Here is a 17,392-nt window from a genome sequence, read left to right as displayed (position 1 = left end):
TGAGGAAGAGGGAAAGATGAATGTACAGAAACATTCTGGATGTGAACTTGCTCCAGAGCACCTTGACCTTACACTGGGGCAATAATTAATTTTTCAGCAGGACAACGACCCAAAACATATGACCAAGATCTCAAAGGAGTGGCTTCAGAACCACTGTGTGAACGTTCTGGAGTGAAGAGTCCAGACTAGAATTTCATTGAACATCTTTGGAGAGATCAGAAAACACAGACATCTCCCATCCAACCTGTTGGAGCTTAAGAACTGCAAAGAAAAATGGGTGAAACTGCCTAAAGATAGTTGAGCTAAGCAGGTTGCAGCATATTCGGAAAGAGTTGAGTCTGTAATTGTTGTTAAATGTGTATCAACAAAGTATTAAACAAAGGCTGTGAATACTTAGGTATGTTGGTTTACTTGGTTTTCTGTTTTTAATTAATTTGCAAAAATCTCAAAACCCTTTTCCCACATTGTCATACTGAGATGTCTGTGTGTATAAGTTTGAGGAAGTAGATTATTAAATACAAGATGGAATAACATAAAATGAAGTAGAAAATTAAGCGGTGATTACTTTGTAGACGCTTTGTACAACAGTCAGTGAAGCGATGTTGTATAGTGCTTTTAATATTCATTTACACCGCTAATCGCCAAAAAAAAAGTTGTACACAGAAATATTAAACAATAAACAAAAAAGAAAACTGAGTTGCAGAGTCTGGGTTGTGGGTGACGTTGGCTGGGTTGATTAATTCAAGGAGGCTCTACAGCAGAAGCCATTGCAGCTGGTGGGACTCTGCACAGTCCTCAGGAACCAATCTTTTTCCTGCAATCAAGAACTCTCACACAGATACACACACACAGACAGAGAAAGAGAGGCTCCAGGCAGGAAAGGAGGATAAAACAACTACATCTTCCCAGTGTGTAATCAGTGCAATCAAGGCTGGATTCATTTCGGATGTGGGTGAAATAAAAATAGATACAAGATTGAGAACTCTGATGAAGGATTGACAGGTATGGTAGACAAATAATGGAACTTGGGTATAAGAAAACTAGGAAGGTAGAAAGGTAATATCTGAGATGCGAAAGAGGCAATGCCAAAGCAGAGGCAAGTGGCACTTTGGTGTGCAGATCTGTTGCGTGATGTGTGGAAGGTTGCATTTTGAGGTCTGCACAGGTGAAATACTTAGCAGTATCTTTTGCGTTCATAAACAATGAGCTGTGGTGACTGAAGAGGAATAAGAGCAGTATAAGTAATTGGGGTTTGAGGTGATGCAAGAACACAAATAATACAATTCTAAAATGAAAGAAAATGACACATCATTTTAAATGTTTTTTTTCCTCAAAATATCTAAAAGTATGGCAAAGATCTGTGACCAATCCGCTTTAAGTGAATATATGATAGAATGAGCGAAACGAAGACAACAAAGGAGATTTATGGATATGGTGAAAGAGGACGTGGACTTGGTTGAAGTGAGGGCAGGGGATGCAGAGGCTAGGACTAAATGGAGACAGATGATTCACTGTGGCAACCCCTGAAGGGAAAAGCCAAAAGAAGAAGAATACAGCTGGAAGTATTTTGTGGTATGTTCCTACAGGGTTTGTACATCTGGAGAGCAAATTTTTTTGCTCACTCAACTTTGCAAAAATAACTAAATTACTGAATGGAGAGCATTTGTGAGCAGGAATGTTCAAATCTTGCAACAGCGTCTCCCCATTGTATTTATAGTTTGTGCTTCTGTACTTCGTCTGAACCAGACTTAGACATACGTTTGACTCGATCTAAACTATTCCACTGGCTGTATGTTCATCGTCAGTGTCCTCCTTGGATCCATACCTCAACCCTTTGCTCCAGTTGTTTGCAGGCTCGATTTGGTTTTTCTTCCATGGTTCCCCTTTGCTCATCCGTCAATGTTGAGCAGCTTCTCTACATTTCCATAGAGAAGTAATCCCACGGCATTACACTGAAACCAATTTTCGCAAACTCTATGGAAAATTGGTGGAGCCCCACCAATTCATTGTTAAGTATCTGTGTATTTACCAATTTATAGATTTTTCAAATCCCTTGTCTGCAGGTTATCAGAATCCATAGAGAATCTATCTAGCTGGTTTATTGGAGAAGATCTGCCTGGATTCCAACAGCCTATATTCCCATCTCACTTCCTTCCATATCACCTGAATCAGATAGGTCCCACAGAAGACATGCATTAAACGGCTGCTCTTCTCATCTCACAACTGGCTCTTGGAGCTGATCCAGGTTTATTTTAGCCACTTGGACTAGTCCCATGGATGTTATTTTATATCTTAGAAATTGGGCTAAGAGGAATCCAGACAAACCTTCCTTATTGTTGTAGAATCATTCACCATAGCTGACTTACCATCAAAAAACACATGAAGTAAGATGATTCATTAAGTCCAAGGTCCACACATCTTCTAAGCTTTTTCCATGCTCAATTTATTACTAATGCTTTGCAGCATAATTCAGAAGCATCAATCAAGATAACATCAAGTCAAATGAATAAGTAGAATCAGCTTTAATCTAAGACACCTTTCCCTAACTCTGAAACTGAGAGAGCTAAAAAAAGACTTTGATAGACGGAGGATTTGAACCCCAATACAGGCCTGATGATGAGCGAACCCCAGCAGTGAGAGCACAAGGAACAACAGGCTGAAGCCACGCAGAGGTCCTCAGGGGAGTCTGTCAACGGTCCCCATTTAGCTAGTTGATGGCAGCCACCTTCTCTGGACTAATGAGTTTTTCCTCTCGTCTTGGATATGGGACCTCCAGGCCTCAGCTGATGGCAGAGGTCCAATTTAGAACGGCAGTCATTCGGAATTCTTGGGGGTTATTTCCTCAGACACGAAACAGCCCTCTGCAGCTCATAGATCCTCTTCAGCTTGTTCTTAGGCCTTTGGTCCGTCTAGACATGAGCAAGGTTCACTGCTTGGAAGGAAAGCCCAAAGTTTCTCATCTTGGTGGTAGACTTTATGGGCTTGTTCAGCTACTGACGCCATTAACTTCGTCGATCACAACTCCATAAAAGGAGAGGGAAGTAAACTTTATCTTTGCCCAACCTGAATTAGCCATCAGACCTGCATTACATGGAGTTCTCTGTACTGCTTGGGGAAGTCTTGACCTGACGTTGATTAAAGGTGATTAAAGTACACCCAAAAACATCACCTGACCACATGAGTACTTGGGAAGGTACTGAAAGTTTGCGCTGACTAGTTAATAGACATGCATTGACTTCTGTCTAGTGTTATGTGTCTTGTTTGTGTGTAAAAGCCTTAAGCAGAGCTTGTAGTCTTAATCACAAAGTGACTTGAGAATCTAAGAAAGGATCTGGTGAGTGGATTTGAGGTATGCTCCAAAAAGGTTGTTTGAGCTCAAAAAAGTACAGGAAAGCACAAGGAGTCTTGATTGTTGTAACCATGTAGGACAATCAGGCACCGCTGAGGACTCCTGCCAGTCCCGATGCGGAAATTGCAAACAGGTGAATCATCAACACAGCATGAGGAGGCCACACTCAGAGAAAATCAGCATCATGGAAGGGAGGGGGAAAGAAGGGATGTAGCGCAAGGGCAAAACACAACCATCCTAAAATCATAAAAGAGACGCTGGTGATTTGTTCAGGTCATGCTGAAATTTGTTCAGTCATGCTGAAACTTGTAGAAGACAATCACGCTACCTTAAGGTTTGGGATGGAGTAGGGAGTCTCTCCTCTAAGCAGCAATCAGAAGTGGTACTTTTTTTTACCATGAGTTTTATGTACAAGCTCAGTTAATATTCAGTTTGTTTAAAATATCTGGGCTGCATCCAGTTTGTTGGAACAATGCGAACAGATGGGGATGATAGGATATTTCCCACATGTCAAATGTTTGCATGTCATCCTCTTCTGGGAGTATCCCTTGACAATTGGTTGAAAAAAAATCACAGGCAGTCTGGGTCTTCTTCAATTAGTGGTGGTAATGAATCATACTAGAGCGGGGGTGGGCAATTCTGGTCCTCGAGGGCCGGTGTCCTGCAACTCTTAGATGTCTCCCTGGTCCAACACGCTTGAATCCAACAGCTGAATCACCTCCTAAGTGCAGTGAGGTTCTCCAGAGTCCTGCTAACGACCTCATTATTTGACTCAGGTGTGTTGAAGTAGAGATGCACCTAAAAGTTGCAGGAGACCGGCCCTCGAGGCCTGGAGTTGCCCACCCCTGTAACAAGAGTGTGCTTTTTTAGGAAGATTAAGTGGATCCGGTGAATCTAGTTTTGGCAGCGCCTTAACACCTTTCCATTTTAGTCATATTTTAATGCCAACAGACACCATTGTATGCAGATTCTTGCTTCGGTCACAAAGTAAGAATCAAGGTTCACCTTGGACAGTTTGCCACTGATGGGACAACACAAAGACATGGAACAAACAGTCCTGCACACTCTCAGGAAATTTAAAGAGACCAATTAATCCACCAGGCATGCATTTGTAGTTGGTGTCTGACTTTACAAGGTCTCATTTGGCTCATTTCAAACAGTGAGGGTTACATTTTTAGTATTAAATAGTAATAGCAATAAAAATGGTATTTGTTTGAGAAATTGCATCATTTTCTTTAAATTGTCTTTGGTGATAACTGTTGTTACAGTAAGACAAAGGAGGGGGGGGGTGAGGAAGCTGATTTTACATTTTAAAACATCCCTTTGCTGAACAATATTGCATAATACTATAACAGGATTATTACATTTTTTCTAAAATGACAACCATAATGTTGAAATAAAAGCATTTATATTTTAAATTTACTTTCCTAAGCTACTACACTGAAAATAAAAATGTTCAAATTTTTCTGTGGTAATCTCCAAACATTTAATGAAATACTGACGTAAATACAGTAAGCAGAAATTTAAAACTTAACAATGCTTTACTATCATTATTTACTCAATGGTTTTGTTTAACTGTTTGAATGTATTTTCCCTCACAATTTTAGTATTTTGTAATTACAATACAGTTGACATTTTAAACCAACTCAAAGCATTTTTGTTTAATATTCAAGGAAGAAAGAGTGCTATTATTCTGATATTGGTCTAACTTAGCCCACAAGCAGTACCATTAGTATTGCTTGGATTGTAAGAGAAACCATTGACATATAGCTTAACGCCTTTTGATTTACAGTTATGTTCATAATAATAGCATTGTGATAAACTTCAAAATTTTTCAAATAAATTGTATTTTAATTAACACAAATGCTTTGGAGACACTGCACATTCTATTTCAAAGCAAGAAAATTGGAAAAAGTAATTGAATATAATATTTTACAGAAAGCCCAGAAATATAATGGCCAAAAAACAGCAGTGTGTTGACATCTTTCTTTACAAATTCAAAAATGTTCTGTAGAAACTAAGAAAAGATTTCTTTCCTGAGAATCATAAATTACTATTTAGTTGGATAACCCGTTTCTGATAACTGCTTTACATCTGTGGTACATGGACTGGTGACGTCTTGCACCGATCAACAGGTATTGCAGCCCAGGACAACTGCACTACCTTCCACAATTCATGTTTTTATTGGTTTTGCCTCATGAATATTTATGGCATATTTATGTCAGCCCACAAGTTTTGTAAGAGTTAAAGGTTCGGGGATTGTGTTGGTCACTCCGTTACTTGTATTCTGTTTGTCTGGAACCATGATTTTGCTTGCTTGCTGGTGTGTTTGGGGTCATTGTCTTGTTGAAACACCCATTTCAAGGGTATGTTCTCTTCAGCATACAGCAACATGACTTCTTCCAGGATTCTGGTGTACTCAAATTAATCCATAATCCCTGGTATGTAATAAATAGGACCAATGCCTAAGTACAAGGAACATCCCCATATCATGATGCTTGCACCATCATGCTTCACCACCTTCACTGTGTACTGTGGATTAAATCCAGTGTTTGCAGGACGTCTGACAAACTGTCTGTGGCCCTGAGACCCAAAGATAATCTCACTCATCTGTCCACAAAATATTACGCTGCTTCTTTTAAGACGTCAATGTGTTCTTTGGCAAATTTTAACTGCTTTAACACGTGTATTTTTTTTTTAAACAATGGGACTTTACAAGGGCTTCTTGCTGGTAGCTTGGGTTCACATAGATGTATGTGGTCTGATTGTTAGAGTACTCACAAGCAATCTCAGATATTCTTTGATCCTTCTGGAGCTGATCATTGGCTGGGCCTTTGCCATTTTGGTTGTTATCCAATCCATGCCAATAGTCGTTTTTCTTCTTTTTCCTCACCTTTCTAGTTTTGGCTGCCATTTTAAAGTGATATAATCTACACTTCGTTATGGGTTTCCCCTCTTTTATTAATTTCTTACAGAGTGGCCTCCTTTTGTACAGTGTCTTGAATTACCCATTTTACTGTTTTTCAAGAACAAATACAGTCAGCATATGCATGTCAGTTGCCTTGAACCTTAAATAAGGTCCACCTGTTTAACACCTATTTTTTTCTACATAATCAATGACCTCACTAATTGAACACGCCCCTTTTAGCAAATGATTCCGTTTCACAGAACCAAGTCATCAGTAAAGGTTTTCTACACCTTTACGGAACTTTCTAACATACTTGCAGCATAGAAGTTGAAATTTTAACAAAAACAGTGATTCATCTCACTAGTGATGTGGGACTCCTATTATATTGGAACAACTATACATATAATCACAGGGCTTAAAGTAAAAAAAAAAAATCCTGAGCCTGAAACTTATAGTAAATTAACTATACCGTTGCTATTGCCACAGTTTAATAAAAAGTGTCTTTGAATAGTGCAAACAATTGCTTCTAACAAATACAATTAACAAGCTAAACACTCAAACTTAAGTAAGACTTCAGTACATTTCAACTCAAAACAAAATGTAAAATGTCTGTGCCCTAAAGGTTTGCCTTACAGGCAAAAATCCCTCAACATTTAATAAGAGTCCCTTCAATGTAATTTAGAACGTGCAACATTACCAACTAAATCAGTGTTTCTCAACCGTTTTTGTGCCAGCGCCCCCCTAGCCTTTATCCAGGTCCCTCACCGCCCCCAACAAAGAATTTCTAGGCTACTTTGCACTGACTATTATTTTATCCTTAATATTACTATCACTATTGTAGATGTTTTGATTTTTATGCTTGTTTCTGTATTTGTCATCAAGATAATTTCCCAGAGAACAAAAAAGCCATGTGAATAGAAATTATTTTCACAGGCGTCTATGAAAAATGCAATGAACATTCAAGTTAAAATTTGTAGGCCTAACAGCAGCCAATCAGAGTGGAAAAATATTCTTATTCTTTGCCATTTTCTAGTTGTTAAATATTACACAAAATGATCAGATAAAAGATGTTCAACATGCCAGTTTAAACCTTGATCTATTTGCTAAACGACTGACCTCTGCAACATTAAAACATGGATAGAACTGTAACTACATTAATCATAGCTCTTCTTCTCTTCAGTGTTTCTGTCGGTTTCTGGTGGTGCAGCTCTGTGCTGCCTTCAGGAGAATGGGACATCAGAGTATCATCCATAAAACTTCACCGATATGGCATTTATTGTGCAAACCAGAGCTTTCAGTGGAAAAACTAAAGTTCCAGATCCTTTTAATGCCATACAAATATGAGACAGAAACATGGATTATATATTTATATAGACCTGTCTATTGATTTATAGATTAATAGTTTTACTGGACAGAAATGACAAAGAACAAATCTGGTTCTTAATCAAATCCTAATGAGTCAAATTGAAAGTGTCATGGAGTCATCAGCCTCATGACATTAACACTGACATGAAAAATAATATTGAAGAAATAAAAATATAAAATCTGGTTAAAAATATAATTAAGTGATAAGTTATTTACTGTTATGGTCTGTAAGATATATTTATTCTCAGTACTAGATATGGTCTCAACAAACTGTTGAGACGCTTTACCAAGGTCGAGAAAGAGTCACACGCTGTTAGACAAAGGCCCATAGTAAAAAGTTACATGTTTGATTCTGTGAGACACCAAGGTCCATTTCTCACGAAAAAGAAACGTTTTCCCAGGCCACAGAGACATGGTGTGATTTCAGGGAGTGTCTTCAGTCCATATAATCAGCTACCCTCCTCTTTCTCCTCAGACGCTACAGACTTTTTTAGAAACTCTTCTCGGATGTAATGGTAAAAGCGTCTCCTTTCAGCGCTGAAAGTGAATAAAATAAGTAAAGTCTGAATGCTTTTCTTGGCTGATTTTATGCTCCGTGTGTCAATACAAATTATGATTCATCGATCGGGATTTCCATTCCCAACAGTTGGTAGCAGAGGATGGTTTTGTGTTGACACATGAGCGGAGATTGGACTGGCCGTTCAGGCGCAGGCTTTCCGGAACAGTACTCTGGTGTGGGGCCCACATGAAAGGTAAGGACATTTGTTCCTTAATATACACCATTGTACTGTTTCTCAGGTCTGTATAAATTTCATACATTTCAAATTCATGTTTAACTGTTCATAGGAGTATAGACAAGAAAAAGTAGATTTAGGTGTGAAGAAACAGTAGTTTTTAGGTATGAAGAAATAAAGTAGTTTTTAGGTGTGGAGAAATAAAGTAGTTTTTAGGTGTGGAGAAATAAAGTAGTTTTTAGGTGTGGAGAAATAAAGTAGTTTTTAGGTGTGGAGAAATAAAGTAGTTTTTAGGTGTGAAGATTTAGGTGTGAAGATTTAGGTGTGAAGATTTAGGTGTTAAGGATGATTGGCTTGCAGTGGGAACTGGCCGTCCCCCGCTTTTCCTGGACGCGGGAAAAGTTCAGGCTAGGTTTTGTCGGTTTTATCCTCGGGGAGTACTGCCCTCGGAAAAGAACGCGGTAGCCAATCAAGGACTTACTCAAGAGACACAAAAAGTGTTGAGAGGGTCCACCATAGGATAAGATGGTAGTAATATGAAATAAGGTTGATCGCGATCTGATCCTCTATAGAATAAGAGTTGAAAGAGGACAAAAATAAGAGTTGAAAGAGGACAAAAATAGGAGCTGAAAAGCGTGGATCCATTTCTGTGTAAAGCTGTGTGTGTCTGTCAGCTGTGTGTGTAAGCTTCTGCCGCTGAGCAGCCGCTATGTGTTAAAATTTACTCTTTTCTGTTTATGGTAATGTGTTTTAAAACCATGGTAAACTTTGGGGAACTATAATCAGTGGGAGGTTTTTGATTTTATCTGTGGTTGTTGACAATTCTTTCTGCTGCGTTTGATTTCCTCGCCGCCGTGCGAGCAAAACAACAAAAAAAGAGAGGTGATTTTGAAACCTAAATTTTGAGCCTAAAAGATGGAGAGTGAACTTGAAAAGGAAAAAATACGATCCAAAGTGGGGCATCAGGTCATAGATTACACTCTGAGAGCAAATAGAAGCATTAATAACTTATTTGGCAGAGCATGATGAATATCAAAATAAGGGAAAAAGAGAAAAACTAAATAAAAAGGATAGAATACCTGGTGCAGATGAACGGAGGCGACCTGTTAAACAGACAGCCTTCGGGGTAATACTGGCTGGAAGGAATAAATGACACTAAGGGAAACTGATTGGAACTAAACTAATCTGGCACAATCCACTTTTTTCACATGTGGTAAAATTAACTATATGAAAGATGAATGAAATTACAAAACAGGTAAAATTAAAACAAAATAAAGTGACATCTAATGTGTTGAAGTTTTTGAAACTCAGCTTAGCTGTAGAGGGGTTTAAATTTAAACTTAATGAAACTTGAAAAATTGAGGTTTATAGCAACTTGAACTTTATCATGGACTAAACAATATTTTCTCTCTTATTATCTTATCAAAAACAGGATTTATTTTCATTTGAAACTTGGTCACCTTAAAATACATAAAGAGGGAACTGAATTGGTAAATAAATATGAGTATGTGTTTGAGTCAAAGGGTGATTATGAAACAGCTCTAGATTCAATTAAATTGGTTGCAACATATTCTTGTCTCAAAGACAATTAATGATTCTAAATCTAAATAATTCGGTTACCTCATTTCAAAGTGGGAAATAATACATTTGAAAAGGAGTAATCACATTTCAGCTTTGGTTTAAAACCAGATAGCTTTTATTACGAGACTGTTTCATTTAGTTTGACGTGTTTTATTTTCTTTTCATTTTTATTAATATGATTGTTGTTTTTATATTCTAATAACAAAACTAACTAACTTACTAACTAACTAACTGCTGCTTTCGAAACACATGCGTGTCTTGGTAGAAAGGCACAAATTGGATATGATGAAACTTCTAAAGTGGATATGATTATGTAAAAACAAACTGATTGGACAACAATGGGCTCACAACACTTGGGTGCCTTAAATTTTGATTGAATTGATGCATAAATTCAAGTCCAACAGAACATTTGATTTGAAACGCAATGACATCTTACAGTACTGCACAATATTTGTCTACATTTTTTTTTTTCTTTTCTTTTTCTCCTCTGCCACAAAAGAAAAATCTGATCAATTTTTCTTTTGTCAGTTCAAAATAAACATTGACACTTTTAGGAAAGCAATCCAAATTCTGATCTGAACTCTTTAAAATAATAAAACTTTTGGCCTTTGCAGTACAGTTTCAGTTGGACATTTTAGAAATATGTACAGAAAAGGAATCTGAAAAATATTTCTGAGAACAATAGAAATGTTGTTGTCAGAAATGTTTGTTTTCCATTTACATAAGAAAACAAAAGGGGGAAATGGTAAAAGATAAACATAAAACTTAATAAAGATAAAACATTTCTGATAAAACTTTACATTTAGAAAATCTGATAGTCTACTTTCAATTCTAGATAGATGATTTGGAAAACTTGTGAAACCCTGTAAAATGTTTGCTTTGGAGAAAAGTAAATGCAAAATCACTTTCAAATTTTTAAATTATATCAACAGGGGGTGGAGAAGAAATAGACTAATTCCTAGTCGGTTTAAAGATACGGTTAATTATGAATGTATTCATTTGACATTGGTATATTGTGAGTTCATTTAATGAGCTCTTATACTGGGCCTTCCTGCATGACTGAAATACAGAGTTATAGAGAAGCTCTTACTAAATTAACAATTGGTTATATAAAATTGAATAGCTTCAATCAATATCTATGCCATGTTTATTTTCAGATTGATGGGTTTCCTGCATCACCTCTAATTTTAATTGTATAAAATTACAGTTGGATTTAGGTGTTATCATTGAGAACATTTTGGTTAAAAGTACTTTAAATTCTACGGAGCCCCAAAGGGGACATGGAGAAAAATTCTGACAAAATGTGAACAATTTTTTAATTCTAAAAAGAAAACAATACATAAATACAACACTCAGCAGTTTTGAAAAATATCAGGATAATGGTAATATTTTCATTAATGGAATAAAGAATAACTGATTACAGTTTTCTTTTGACCTAAATTATTAAGGAAATTTAACTGGTTGTCTTAAAGTGTGACAATATCACAAGGATGCTTTTGTGTAAAATTGTACAATATTGAATTAATTATTTTACATATGCATTTGAATAACCAATAGATGAAAAGTGTATGAAGCTGGAAATACTAAATTTTGTCAAAATGTTTAATAATTTCTTAGTTTGATTTTTGAAAGGAGTTGGGTCTACAACCGGTTAATTCTGAAACATCTGAGGGTGAATCATCTTAATGCATTTCTATTTTATCTTTTGAGCTCAGACTGAGGCAGTGGACGTTATCTGAGCCGCTCCAGTGACCCTGAGCCTGGCTGAAACAAAAGAAAAGAAACAAAAAAGAGGCAACTCTTCATCTACATCACAAGCTACAGAAAAGACAGTTAATTTATAATTATGTGAGCAAAAGGGGGCACACACTTTTATTTTCTTAATTTACTTTGTTTTTACTCTAGCAGTTCTGCTTCCTGTGGTCTGACGGGGACCATGGGGGCCGGGTTTTGCGGGTTCAGGGCCATGCGAGGAGAAAAGGCATCAGCCCTCTGCTGTTCTTAGCCACGCCGACTTGGACATTTGCACTTTCTACACCTATGAATTGTACCATCTTCTGCTGGACTGCTGTTTGAGGGCAAAGACCTATTGGACGATTCCTACAGCTTCTACAGAGGTCAGTGAGGTTGGATTTTTCCTGTTGTCACATGAGGACGAATTGCAGCTTGCAGGATCTCGCATTGGATGTTTGACTGTGATCTCTGAGGACACACCTGGCTACAGGACGAGACCCAGGCGTGATTTATGAGGGTCTCCTATGGCAGAAAAGACCACCGGATTCTGCCCGACGTGATACGGAGGTTTGAAAACAATGACATGCTGTATCTCTCCGTCCCTCCCTCGCTCTCTCAAGGGGGGCCACACACTTTGTCCAGATTTTTCTGCACAGCGGGACTGAATGCTGCCCTGAACAGCTTCTGATGGGGCAAATGGAACATCACATGTAAAGTCATCCTGAGACTCAGAGGCGGTCCTGCTTGTCTGTTGCCATGGTTGGTCCTGGGTTCTACGTCTCTGGTCATGTGGTTTGGGCTCCGGGGCCCCTGGGATTCCACTGAGTCTACAGGTTGGAGACAAAATGGCTGCCAACAAAACTTGGTAGTTTTTAATGGTTTTTCTTGAATTTTTGAGTTGTGTGATGCCACTTTTTCTCACCTTAGTTTAATTTACAGCACATTCATGGTCTACTGTCTTTGCATTCTGACCTCTGCTATATGACCCCCAGGATAAGTTTAATGGTACAAGTGAAGGCTCGATGCAGCAGGGTGTTAGAACTCTCTGCAGGTTACAGAAATATTTTGTTTGCTTGAATGATTATAACTCTGATTGTCCAACATCTGGCTAATGTGTTTTTCTCCTCCAGCATGACAACGATTGAAAAAGAATAAAAGTACGGTAAAAAAATGTTAATTTCCTGATTTACAAAAGCACAACCAGCCACACTTCAAATACAAAAAAGGATAGTCTAAAATCTATTTGGCTCAAATTACAGTGGCTACAAATATCAGGACTAGTATTTCAAGTTTTGATTTAAGTTTATTTGAATCCATTTCAAATCTTAGGAAAATTACTCTTCAGAAAATTACTGAACCAAATGATGGGTTTACTGCACATATTGTCAATCAAATATTCAATTCTTTCACTGAGGTGTAAACACCCTGTTTAAATTAAACCCAACTGTTATAGTTAGCAATGAAAGAAATGTGGGCTAAATGATTTGAGTGGGTTTCTTAGGAGTTTCTGTACCGAAACATTAAACAGTGTTTCAATACAGAAACAGGGGGAGATGCATGGAATGAATCTAATCTACAAATTGTGAGTTAATCTGATCTATTGAGAAATGTTTCAGTTTTGGGCTTCAGCAAAATATAAAAGAGGTTAAATCAAAATTCACAAATGTTTTAACTATTCGAATGAGTTTCCAAAGTAATACTGAATATTCTGAATTGAATACATTAAAATTAACAATGATGTCATGTGTCAAATAGATTTCTACAAAATAGAGTTGTTTAAAACAGGGAATAAATTGTTTGCTTCTCTCTGGCTATAATTCAAAATAATTTGTTTAACCAAGTCATGCAGAAAGGTCTAACCTGAAAATTATATAATTTAATAAATCTAGTTGTATCAAATTTCTCCCCAAAACTGCCAAAAACATTGATAAATATGATAAACACTACAAAAGAGGGTAATTCAGTTAAATAAATATTTTATAGAAGGGTTTCGAAAGAACCAATTTTTCAAAAGGTAAAAGTGTTGAACTTTTGGGATTTAAAACCATAAAGTCACTTTAATATGGAGTGACAGGGTTAACTTTATTCTTGTAAAAAAAAAAACAACAAGCAAAAAAAAAACAGGCTAATTACATGAGGTTTTAAAATGACAAGAAAAATACGAAGATTCAAAGTAAATTGGTCTAAATTGGGATTTACAAATGAGCAATTATGGAACTGCTCAAAGCAGGTCAAACAGATTGACAGAATTAAGCTAAAGATCTAGTGCAATATGTAACTATTGACTCAAGGTCTGTCTAAAATGTCTAAACATTTCTCATAATCATAATTGACAGTTTTTGGTTTGAGACAAAACAGGGTTATCTTTTATGACATGAATGGAATATATTACAAAGGATCTTAAATTAACACGTATCATTAACTTTTCACATTATTGACAATATGTTACAAGCCTTTAGTATAGCGGGTTACTTCTTATTAAATGAGGACTATTTGATTGAACTTGATTAAAATAACAAAAGCAAAACATTTATATATGGTTTAAATTTTCTGGTAAAGTTTCTATTAGGGATAATTCACATTTCAAATGATATTTCTTTGATAAAACATTACTGTGGGCAGTTTTGCACATTCATTTTATAATCTGATCTTTACATGATTTTTTGTTTGGTTTTTGATTTTGTCTGATCCTGTGAATATCCAACATTTAAAACAAGCAAAGCTATTTTTGAAGGTTAAAATATGTTACTTACTTTAAGCATTTCTTTAACTATTATTAAGAGGAGAACTTAAATAACAAATGTCATTGATTTATTGATGCTCTATTGGCTTAGTATATATATTTTAAAAAAACTACCTGATCTTCAGCTTCAAGGAGCAGCCTTTTTAAAAAAAAAAAGAAGAAAGAAAAAACATGATGATGCACAATCTGAAAGAATCGTCCTCCTTGCTCTCCTCATCACCTGTGGATGCTGCTGTTCCCTGCCTGAGGTCCTTGGCTGTTCAGTGCATCACCTCCAACATAAAGAGCAGTGGTACCAATAGAACCCCACCTGCCTATCAGATGGTTTCCCAGAACCGAAAGACGACCGTGGAACTCCAGCTTTCCAGAGTTTAAGGGCAGTACTAGTATCTAGTGACAAAAATAGATGCTTTCCTTCACTTTAATTTTCTTTATATAATCCATTGATTTCCCTTTTTGTTGTGTTTTTTGTGTTGCAGAATGAAGTCCAATCCTTTCTGGGTGTGCCAGGATGTGAGACTGTGGCGCCTTCCACGATTGGTGGACCAGTTTACAGCTGAAACGCCACTGAAGCCTCGCTGGCCGGTCAGGGTTTCCCATCGAGCTGCGCCGGCTCAACATCTGGACACACGCAGAAACTGATTTGACGTTGATAGGTCTCGCTATAGAGAGACTGATATGATTAAACTTTATTACTATTACATTTTACTTAGAAAGCATTTTTACTTGTTTCCTCATCATAGTTCATTCATACCAGTATATTTTGACTGTGCTGCCTTGATCCTGATTTATTGGTTTGCTGTTTAGTGTTAGTTGTATGTTCTGTGCCTTTCCATTTTCATTACTTCTAAGCTTTTCTTACCATTTCATTTCATTTAACATTGCATCCTTTCTGTGGTTCATTAACTTTTAAATATTACCTTAAAATTTCAAATAAGTTTGGTTTATCAACGTACTAATAGATCGCTTTACGCATTATTCCTTATTGCTTCATTGACATTAAAGGATAGTATCTTAACATTTCTAATTTTACATTTTATTAACGTTTCAGTAATATCTACCTTTTATTCATTTTACCTTTTATTAAATTTGGTTCCTGTTTTAGTTCTTAAATTTTAAAACATATATTAATCTAACATTTTATTGACTTTTTGCATGTTACCTAACACTTTATTGATTTTGCATTTTAGTAACTCTTACTCATTTACATTTTATTCATTTGAAAATATTAACCCAACACTTTATTTCTTTTGGCATTTTATTAAGTTTTGAAATACTATCCTGACCCTTCATTCAATTTGCATTGCAGTGCATTCTAACAATTCCCTCAATATAACTTAACCATTTCATGTGTCATTAAATTTAACATTCATCTCTTTTAACTTTTATTACTAAAGAAAAAACAGAAAACATTTTCGGATTTTGCTTTTTTACAGTTCTTTAACCTTCTATGGCATAGTGTTGACCTGAGCTAATACCAACCAAAAACAAACAAATGTGGTTTTAAAATAAATAAATCAAAAATGAAATGAAATAATTTACGGTCCAAAATTAAGATTGATGTGTAATTGAAGATGACGAAGCTCTGACAAAACTGCAAAAAAATATTTTCTCCCACCACAAAAAAAAAACAGTCATGCCATGGTGGGTTGACCTATGTTCCTCCAAATTAACACTCTAATATCCTTTAACAATTTTCTTTCTTTACATGTTCTTTATTAGCTTGTAAGGGGGACATTGTGATTGCGATCCACCGCCTAAGAGGCATAGGGGTGCCCTGTCCGTTTTTACCCCCAAAATTGACATGAAATGAAATGAATGAAAGACAACATCAATACTTGAAATGAAGCTATGTATATCAACATCTGCAAAAGCCTCGGGGGATGTTTTCCGGAAGGGACAGTGTCTACTCTAGGGTTTGTCTTCCCTTTTTTGGGCTCTTTTAGAGCCCAACAGGGGGAATGTTGAGACGCTTTACCAAGGTCGAGAAAGAGTCACACGCTGTTAGACAAAGGCCCATAGTAAAAAGTTACATGTTTGATTCTGTGAGACACCAAGGTCCATTTCTCACGAAAAAGAAACGTTTTCCCAGGCCACAGAGACATGGTGTGATTTCAGGGAGTGTCTTCAGTCCATATAATCAGCTACCCTCCTCTTTCTCCTCAGACGCTACAGACTTTTTTAGAAACTCTTCTCGGATGTAATGGTAAAAGCGTCTCCTTTCAGCGCTGAAAGTGAATAAAATAAGTAAAGTCTGAATGCTTTTCTTGGCTGATTTTATGCTCCGTGTGTCAATACAAATTATGATTCATCGATCGGGATTTCCATTCCCAACAAAACCCATGACATTTCAATATTATTTTACCTTTTATCTGGAAATAGTGTCCGTTTATTCTTGCCATACAGTCCTCTGTATTAATTATTGCTCGAAAGGTCTTGCCATACCAGTTTATTCCTCTGTATTTACTTTGGTTTCTTCGTTTTTTCTTGCATTTTGTTCTTCATTCATTTCCATTTAGTTCCCTTTGATTAGTATTATCCTCTCTTGGTTTATTGCTATGTCCACTTTAGTTTCTTTCCTGTTGCTACATTTATTTTATCGTTTATCGACTCTCACCACCAGTAATCTTACTCATCACCTGTTGCGCCGCCTAATCATGTGTTTCACATCATCTGTTGATTTTTCACTGTTCAGCGTCGGATTCTGTTTTTATGCCATAATTTACATCTAGTTCGACGCTCCGTTTTATGTCCCGCTTCTCCCGTTTCAAAGTTTTGCGCAATGTGCGCCTCGTTTTTTTTTTACCCAGTATGGTGCAGGGCGTTCGGGAAACGTATCGATGGGGTAAAGGCAGACCGACATAAACCATTTTAAACAACGGAAACAATTTCTGCATTCTGATTATTGAAATTTAAAAATGCTGCGGTACCGTTGTTCTATCACACCCGTTTCATACCGGACCACTTACAGCTCCGGT

General features: G+C 36.7%; 1 long non-coding RNA gene across 1 annotated transcript; it reads left to right on the top strand.

Moving 5' to 3' along the window:
* The first annotated feature begins 7,897 nt into the window (after positions 1–7,897).
* On the top strand, positions 7,898–16,673 carry LOC145555317 (uncharacterized). Its single transcript, XR_014091463.1, has 2 exons — positions 7,898–8,374; positions 14,540–16,673. It is a non-coding gene; the product is annotated as an uncharacterized LOC145555317 (long non-coding RNA).
* Positions 16,674–17,392: the final 719 nt, after the last annotated feature.

This window comes from Poecilia reticulata, chromosome 16 (assembly GCF_904066995.2).
Source record: "Poecilia reticulata chromosome 16, P_reticulata-male-v2, whole genome shotgun sequence".
Classification (NCBI taxonomy): Eukaryota; Metazoa; Chordata; class Actinopteri; order Cyprinodontiformes; family Poeciliidae; genus Poecilia; species Poecilia reticulata.
This window is presented reverse-complemented; position numbering and strand designations above follow the sequence as displayed.